This window comes from Poecilia latipinna, unplaced genomic scaffold, assembly GCF_001443285.1.
Source record: "Poecilia latipinna isolate Pla-1442-1.1 unplaced genomic scaffold, P_latipinna-1.0 Scaffold53, whole genome shotgun sequence".
NCBI classification, from domain to species: domain Eukaryota; kingdom Metazoa; phylum Chordata; class Actinopteri; order Cyprinodontiformes; family Poeciliidae; genus Poecilia; species Poecilia latipinna.
The window spans coordinates 384,044-390,681 of NW_015112669.1; the positions used below are offsets into that span (position 1 = coordinate 384,044).

At 40.8% G+C, this 6,638-nt stretch overlaps 1 long non-coding RNA gene across 2 annotated transcripts in view; it reads left to right on the plus strand.

Moving 5' to 3' along the window:
- The first annotated feature begins 2,691 nt into the window (after positions 1-2,691).
- Positions 2,692-6,638, plus strand: part of LOC106959677 (uncharacterized) — a 16,028-nt gene continuing 12,081 nt past the window's right edge. For both annotated transcript variants that reach the window (XR_001427415.1, XR_001427413.1), the window contains exons 1-2: positions 2,692-2,853; positions 5,281-5,382. This is a non-coding gene — a long non-coding RNA (uncharacterized LOC106959677). The remainder of the gene's footprint in view (positions 2,854-5,280; positions 5,383-6,638) is intronic.

Genomic DNA, 6,638 nt, shown 5'->3' on the forward strand with positions numbered 1-6,638 from the left:
TGTGAAGGAAAACTAACCCTGGACATCACCCTGAAACACTGTGACTCAGTCAGAAGATTGGTCATCTGAATATCGGTAGTTTGCAAGGTTGATTCCTCCTCACTAACATAGCTAACATCAACTACAATCCACTAACTGGGTACAAATATATGTCAGCAGTATGAGGGAGGATGGGTGACTACGAGTGGTCAAACATTCAACTTTATTTTTTTCTGGATCTAGACATTTCAGTGTGTTCTGAGCAACAACAACTGGATATGAGTCACTCTTTGAAAATGCTTGCCTCGTTTAGCTGAGCTTAGTAAAAGGTTGTGTCCAAAAGTTGCTCAATGTTTGTAAAATCAATATGGAAGCAAAAAAACAAAAAAAACATGGCTAATTAAAAATCAACAGCTTGGGTTATACCTACCATTTTAGGAGAATATGATTTGCCTGCATCTTCATTGAAAGGTTTCAAATTAGTAATATATATATATATTTTTAAAATGCCTGTCTACATGAACTGCCTGTGCTGGTGAGTTGAATCTGTACCATTCTTGAATTGGACTTGAAGGCCACACAAAAATATTCCAGGGGACAGAAATGGCCCTCAGGCCTCACTTTGAACACTGCTGCGGAACATCCCTGCACTTTGAGTTTTATTACAGATTGCAGTTGCCTCACCCATCATTGCGGCTAAGCTAAGCGACCCTCTTTGAATATGCAGAGGTTTGCTCCCCGGATGGAACCAGTTTATAAAGCTCCTCTTGACTTGGTTGAAACCGTTTTTTATGCTGTTTGCTTAAAAAAAACAGCATTAATGACCATCATGCATTGCATTCTTATGACATTTAAATATTGATTCTTCTGGGAATCCAAACTGAATTTGGGAACAGAGCTTTCAGTTTAGCTTCTCCCTCTGCTTGGAGTACAAGACACAGCAAGCTGAAAATGTCTGAATCCATCTGACTTGATTTGTTTCGCTCTACCTCGAATGACACAAAATGTTTGTCCACTGAGCAGATTTTTTAAAAATGTTACTCTGTTCTCAGTTGCTGCACAGTGTTTAATCTATGTTCAAATTACATACTCCAAATTGACTGGTGCACAAATGCACAACACACTTTTTTTGTTTTTTTGACAAAAATAGTAAAAACTATGTATCTTTGTTCTCTCACCTTACAGTCATGCCATTCTGTGTGTTGACCTTTCGTATAAAATAAAAATAAATAAATAAATAAATAAATGTGGGGAAATTTAAGAGGTGCGGACACTTCCATGAGGTTCTGTTTCTGGTGATGGAGGGGCACCTTGAAACCTGCTCTGCTGTGATTAGGATAAATAATCCTCAGATGCTGTTTGGAGGAGACTGATATGGTAGTGCTGTGTAGTTAGAGAGAGGTCATTACCATTTGACCCCTGCTGACCCTTGTTTTTGAAGGACGCTCGGTTTGGTCACTGCTCCGCAGCCCAGGCAGAGGTACAGGGTCAGGGTTCAAAGTGTCCTCAGCTGTGCTGTCGTGGAAACCACAGCTTTGCCCATTTGATGGTCACTCTTCATTTAAAAAAACAACAACAAAAACAACAGTCTAATTTAAATACAGGAGTTCAGGACTGTTTCTGTGGCCAAAGTAAAACTTGGTGAGTTGATTCCATGCTTTTTCAGAAACCAATTAACATTGTCGCAAATTGATGTTTCCCCTCCGACTTTTTTATATTTTCATTGTGCACGTTGCCTAAAGTTTTTACACAGCGAGTGCCGCATTTCAGCATTGGCACCAAAGCAAAGTGTCTGCCATGGTGGTTCACTTCCTGTTTTTGATCAGTGTGCAGGGTTTTCTTGTAATCAGTGCTGCAGCAGGGTGGGGGGGAGAGAGAGAGAGAGAGACAGAGAGAGAGAGAGAGGGAAAAAAATCAATACTCTGAATATAATGTGTGGCCAGTGGAATAGGAGAATGATTTATGTAGGGATGGCTCCTCTCTGCATCAGATGGGACATGTGTTTGGTGGTTGAATGAATGAATGAAATGAAGAGAAGGAGGGTGAGTGGCTCAGTGCTGAGGCGTGCTTCTGCTACTGTCGGCTGTGCCACCACCCCTCCTCTTTTTACCCCTCATCCCTCCATCACACCATGCTCTCTGACCATCCAGCTTAGTCTTATAGCTCTGCTGTTGTGCCATGTGATCAAAAACCACAACGCACACAAACCCGGACCAGGAGTTTCAGGACCACCAGCCCCCACCGCCCCCCGCCCCCCAAAAAACAGCACATGTCCCCATCTCCCCACCAGATTACTGAGAGCATGTTACTACGATAACCCAGTGAACGAGGACGGGGGCTAGAGGGGGGTCGAGGGATGAAAAGGTAGAGGGAGAGTAGGAGAGTCCGGCAGACAGACTGAGAGAGAAGCACGAGGCAAGAGGGGCAAGAGCATGTCTGCGAGGGAGAGAGGAAGTCTGGAGAAGAGACGGAGAGATGGAAGTGTGGAAGCGGGAAAGAGTGAGGGAAGCGAGGACATAACAAGCGTAGAGAAATGTGTGTGTGTGTGTGTGTGTTTGCTTATTGCAGTGGCCCCACCTACCCGTCCATCCAGTTAAGGAGGCATAGTCCCGAGGAGGAGGAGGAAGAGGAGGAGGGAGATGGAGGGATCCCCTCCCTCAGCCAGCGACGCACACACACACACACACACACACACATCCCCTCCCTGTGGCTCACACACACACACACACACACACACACATACACATGCACACACACAGGCACACACACTCTCTCTCTGCTCCATGAGGCAGCAGTCGCTGAGCAGCTCTGGATAGACCACGCGAGGTTCTGCAGGTGTCCCACCCTTCTCTTGAGGCAGGGATGCTCCAGAAGGTACTGGCTCCTTTCCGCTTCTTTCTACAAACATTTTATTCTGAACGAGGACGCTGTACATTTGGCTTCTTTTTGTTTCTTCTCTTCTTTATTTTGATGGTAGATTTTTCTCCTCTCATAGTAAAGCTTTTCCCGCTTGCGTGAGGTTGCATGTGCAGTAGTGTATGTGCACCCTGAATGTGTGTTCATACACAGTTGTTTACAAGCTCTACTGTTAGCTGCAGGTCTGACAACTTCAGCAGAGTGGGTTCCTGTTGGTACAACTCTGTAATATATATATATATTTTTTATTTTACTACCTTCTGCTGCATTTTAACACACCTTTTTTTTAAAATTATTTTTATAGAGGTCAGGGCTTTGACTGCTTGTTGCACTATTTAGCCTTGAGTTTCATTTTTATTGGCACTCTTACGGGTGGAGAAAACAAAGCGCATTATGCATGCCATCTATATGCATTGCTATTATGTTTGATTGAAACCTCCCAATCAATTTAAATCCAATAAAGAAACACATCTTAGTAGAAAGATTTTTTTTTTAAATTTATTCTACAGAAATGATGGATTCCAAATAGATAGGTAGATATTTTTTAAATTCAAATTTGTAAATGAAATAAAAACATTTAATATATGCACAGCAGCATCTTCTATTTTTATGTTTAATTTGTATGTTTTGTTTTGTTTTTTTTTGGAGAAAAATCTGAACTGGTACATAATCCTGTGCGTGTGTAAGGGGAGAGCACATGTCTCGTATGTAACGTGGTGTACTGGCAGACACCCAGGACAACCGTTTCTGCTCAGGATGGAGAGGCAGTGAAATACAACTTTCATTTCAAATTATGACTGAGACTATCCTCTTTAAAACACTTACTTTCTGAATTAAGTTGAATCTTCAGGTCTTGATTAGTGAAAATAAAAAGCTCAATTTTGAACAGGTTACAAGCAATTTTTGGGGGATTTATTTGTAGCCAATAGCTTGAAAAATAAACATTTTGCTCATTTTTTGCAGCTTTTTACCTTGCACACATTTAGATCCAGATGATGATATAGCAAAATTTAAAGGAGTTTTAAAAGATTATCCTTCTTTTTGTTTAAAAAAAAAAAAGTGTGTCGCTGCTTGCACACCTTTTAGAAAAAAAACAACCCATGATATCAACATTCTGTTCACTTGTTTTCAAAATCTAATTTTTTGCGGTTAGTATTGACCTATTAATGGTATTACCCACAAAGCGTGTGGCGGGGCCAGGGTCACATCCCACAAGGGTTCGGATGGTCAGCTCCCCCCCCCCCGGCCGCAGAGTGGTCAGAGAGTGACCAATAGGACCCGAGCTGTGGTCATCCTTCCATCTAGCTCCTTTCAAACTAGAGGTCACACGAGTCAAAGGGTAATAAGTTTAACCCCCTCGAGAGGCGAGAAGTCAGAGGTCACAAACAAGGCTGTAGGGAGAAGGTTTGAATCATCGATCAGTGGCACTCCTGGTTATATCTGTGCATATTGATAAAGTGCTTCATTCTGCCAATCTCGTTTGCTCATTTGCATTGTTTGGTAAGCACCAACAGAAGTTGCAGAAAACAACTTGGGTGTTTTTAAAAGGTCTGTATGCAACGACGGTTTCTTACGCACTTCTGTAAATCTATGCACATTTTTAGCCTTGTTGTGATGCAGGGTATGCACGTTTTGTCTTTGTTGCCTGTGACGCACATATAACTCTAGCAACCAAGTAATTGTTTACCGAGTTCAAAAATAACCATATTTTTGAACTGATCCAACTTGTTATAATCGGTTTTGTTCTCTTGTCTCTTTGTAAGTAAAATAATGTTTAAATAAGCTAACCTGATCTCTCACATTGAGAAGGATATCATTATTTTGGCTGGTCGTCTGTCTTACTAAAGCACTTATAGCTCCTTGATTTGAATAAGCGCAGGCTTATGTAAAGGGGTGTGGCCTTTTTTGTGCATTTCCCAATTTTTTTCTTGCAGTCTTTTTTATTATTATTATCATATCTAAATCAGATTCTGCTAAAAAGACAGTTAAGCACAATTGGGACGATTTCTCAAACGTAGCCTTATTGTGACCAAAGTCTAATCTTCCCCTGCATTTCTGAAATGGTGGCGTGCTGATGTTTCAGCATCTTCCAGTGGTCTCCTCCCTGGTTGATGTTAGCGATGTGTCAGCATTAAGCTTGTCCAGCCTGCTAGGCTGCTGGGGCCTTGGTGGCGATCAGCCCAGTCCAGCCCAGCCTGGCCGAGGGCCAGACCAGACACGTCTTGGCACCGGACGAGGGACGTGACAGGATCAAGGATTGCCAGAAAAGTGCTCCTACAGTATAGTTTATGCAGGTCAACAAAGCTGGTGGTCAACAAAGTATTGCTGTACATTTAATGTCTTTTTTCCTTTTTTCTTTTTTGTCTTCATTCAATCTTTTAACAGTGATGGAATAAGGGGGACGGTTGAAAAAGAAGGGGATGCAAAGGGAGAGATTCAACAAAGCACTCCAGGTCACGCTCTACAGCAAGATGCCACGACTGCATGGTACGTCCCTCGTTCAAATTAGCCTACTCTAGCCCTGATCTGTTCGGTCCTCAACATGCGCACAGCACTCCATGGATTTAGGTTCATGCAGTTGAGGACAAGCACCTTATACAGAACGTGGTGAGCCATTAAGTGTGTGAATAGGAGAAGTGTACATGTTGCTCAGTCAGCTATTGCACAGACAGAGACCATCAATCACTAATGTAAGCTGCCTTGCTCTTTTTTGCTGGTCCCTCAAGTCTTCTCCCAGATCTGGGCTTAGGCAGCACTTTGCCTGCAACACTGTGTTTATTTGGGGAGGATTTCTGTGCAAAACTTTGACCACAAATCATGCAAACAGACTTTTGTATATTGATATGCATACATAATAAATGTCAAAGTGTCTGCTTTGAAACATTTCTTGTGCCTAATATTGGTAGCTTGTAGCTGTAGTAATTTTCATTGATAAAGACTGATAAAATATATCATTTCAAATTTGTAGGGTGACCTTCCACGAAATATATCTTCTTATTGTAGAAAGCAAACTGTCTGAGTAAACCTATCAAAGTTTTACTGCCAGCTTAACACCATGTTCACTTAAATGTACCAATCTATTTAGTTCACATACTCTCTAATCAATATTCTCATCCTGCTTTGTTTAGGGGAGACACGTTTCATCCCTTAAACTTGTGTTGTGACTTTTGATCATGCAAGAAATTATAAATATTTTTAATTAATCCAAACAAGCTGTGTTGATTTAATTACCACTCCATGTTGAGTGGTACTGTTTTCTGCTGTGTTTTTTTTCTTTTCTTTTATGAGCATAAATATGAATTTTGGGTATTAAGCCTAAAATTATTTGTGCCGCTGGCAGATTAAAGTATATTAAAAGTAACAATTTAATTTTACCAACCAGTGACTGGAAATATCGTTGATGTTTCCGTCTCCCAGTCAGACTTGAATCTCACTCAGAGTTTATGCAGCAGAGCTGAAGATGAGGGGGATGGCAATGAGATCTTCCATCCCCAAAGACTTGGAGCTCATCACCAAAGATAGATAGTCAAAACTAGTGAAAACATGATAAAGTTTTTACTATTTATGAGGGGTTTGGTTACTGTAATGGAAATCCTAATTTTTCCCCCCCCACTGATTATTAAGAAGGTCCTAAATAGGTTTCAACAAGCTATTATATAGTATATATATATATATATATATATATATATATATATATATATATATATATATATATATATATATATATATATATATATATATAT